The sequence below is a fragment of the Dendrobium catenatum genome, unplaced genomic scaffold (assembly GCF_001605985.2).
Source record: "Dendrobium catenatum unplaced genomic scaffold, ASM160598v2 fragScaff_scaffold_410, whole genome shotgun sequence".
Lineage (NCBI taxonomy): Eukaryota > Viridiplantae > Streptophyta > Magnoliopsida > Asparagales > Orchidaceae > Dendrobium > Dendrobium catenatum.
Genome location: NW_021318872.1, coordinates 760,180 through 762,743, shown reverse-complemented (window position 1 = coordinate 762,743; position 2,564 = coordinate 760,180).

Sequence of the window (2,564 nt, the reverse complement as noted above, 5' to 3'; positions counted from 1 at the left end):
GATTAAAAATCATCTTTACCATTTATCTCGTATTATACGATTAGTTCAAAATAAAGGTTTCATCCAGGATGATTGATGAGTTGATTAAAAATCATCTATGTCAATCATCTAGTATGATTGACATCATATTAAACAATTTATAATATTAATTAAATCTTGATTCCATTAACTAATCACGAGGATTAATTTAGGTATGTTTTTAAATTTCTACAGTATAATATGGATTGTAATATGATCATTTAAAAATTCAAAAATTAAAAAAGTTACTTAAATATGATTGGAGGTTAGGATTTTTAAATTCAATTGACCGTACAGAATGATCGAATTCAAACAATATGATTAGTTTAAAAGCATTAATTATATAATTAGTAATTCTAAACATTATTTTAAATAACTGATTGTACAATACGATCTAGATCATATGGTATGATTAGTTTCAAAAATAATTATCTTCAATTTTCTCACTCTCTTGTGTGTGTGTATGCACGGTTACTAAATTAGCACACACCATTTACTAGACTTTGACTCAAAAATGTAAAAACAAATAATTGTAAAAATACAAACTCTTGTAAAACATATTTCTATTCTACATAATCTTGAGCCCTGAAACTTCTTGCATGGTGTATGATATACCTAAAACATTAGTACACACAAAATTAGATATACAAGACAAGTGCTAGGAGAAATCAAAAGGCAATCAATAATAATTGTTATCTTCAAAATCACACGCTTAGGAACTCGGATTGCAACAATCAACTTAGTGGATCTTTCCCAATGAATTTCATAAAATATTCTAGACCTTAACTTTAAATTTAACAAATGGTTTCCCTTAGAATGAAAGTTTACTTCATAATGGACCAAACCTAATGGAGTGCAAGCTCTGGTTTGGAGTTGACCTAGAAATAGAGGAGGATTACGGGTGAATTTTCTTCAATTACACTTCATTGATCCTCAAGAAAAACTTTGCTTTAGAACTTGAGGTCTTAGAAGCACTCGATTGGAATTGAGTTGTTTGGGTTGAAGTAGCTCGTCGGAACTTAATCAACTTCACTAGAGAGTGGTCAAGAGAGATGAGGAATTGATCAAATAACTTTAGGGAGTGAAATGAACAAATATTATAACCTATATTTAATGACAACATGTATAAATGTTTGCAGTGGGTTTAATTTCAAAATTCAGCTCTAATTAACCATATCAGGCTAGCTAATTAGTTAGGGACTTAACCAATAAGCTTTTAGCAGCCTATCATGGCAGTTTAAGGGCACATGGATAGTTGAGAGGGAAGGTATGAGTGAAACACTCATTTTGGAGGCTATTTCCTTAGTTTGAGCGATCTCGCTGCCATCCTCCTAGCCTCAACTATTCGGTCAAGTGTCTAGAAAGGTAGAAAGAAATGCAAAAGTTTACTAGCCTTAATTTGATTTGAGTTGTAAATGGATCATGTAAATTTTAACTTGAAAACTTTGGGTTAGTCAAATTGGATAACCTAACTTAGCCCTTGGACTAGGCTATTTAAGGATTGATGTATTGGAACTACGGGCTCTTAATACAAGTCTTGGTTCAAGTAAATTTCATTTAGGGTTTAATTTGGTTCACTGGAAACCAATTTTGGGGACTTATATTGATTTGTCTATGGTTAGTACTTGGGCACCCAATGGACAATCCTTAGGGGTTTGGAGGACTTGAAATGGTCTAGAACATTTGAATTAATAATGGAGCTTAAGGGTTGGTTTTGACAAACTAGGTTTGACTTGGTCAACCAAAAGTTGAACTAGGCCTTAGAGTTGGGTCCAATCCATTCCAAATTATATCTGGAACTTGTTGTCATAACTTTAAGGGCATGCTATGGTCAAGCTATATAGTGGTTTATCTAAAGTTAATTTATGCAAATTTTTGGTTATATGGGGTTTTGGTCAACCATTGTTAACTAAAGTTTGTAAGGGTTGCGAAACCCTAAAGAATTAGTCCCGAGGCTAACCAAGAGGGACGAATTAGTGATTTAAAAACTTCTTTAAACACAAATAAAAATCCCCCTTTTAAAGCTTTTCAACATCTGAAAATAGATAATTTTATTACTTGATGCGAAAGCAAAGTAATTTCACAACAATGAAAAAAATCCAAAAAATTTCAACCACATAAGTAGCACAAAAGTAAATGCGAAAAAATAAAATCAAGAACAAACACACTAGAGATTTATAATGGTTCGGTCTGTTGGCCTCGATTTTGCCCAGACTCTTGGTCAAAGAGGTTGACTTGATCAAATTTGACCAAGGCAGACCCCATTTGGTGGGAAAAATTATGTACACCACCAGATTTTGATATTTCTCCTATTTTTGTAATCGAATACTGCATTGAGAATAAAGTACAGTCTCGAAGAGGCCGACACAATATTCTACAATGGATTCAATATTCAAAATAGGGTTTGAAAATTGATATTTCTATAATCAAACACAGTTTAAAGATATCATATTATTTCGAAAAATAAACATGAAATTCTTAAGAATTGTGTTATAAAAAATAGAAATAGCTTTTTGAAAAATTTTCATTTCTTTTATTTAATATAG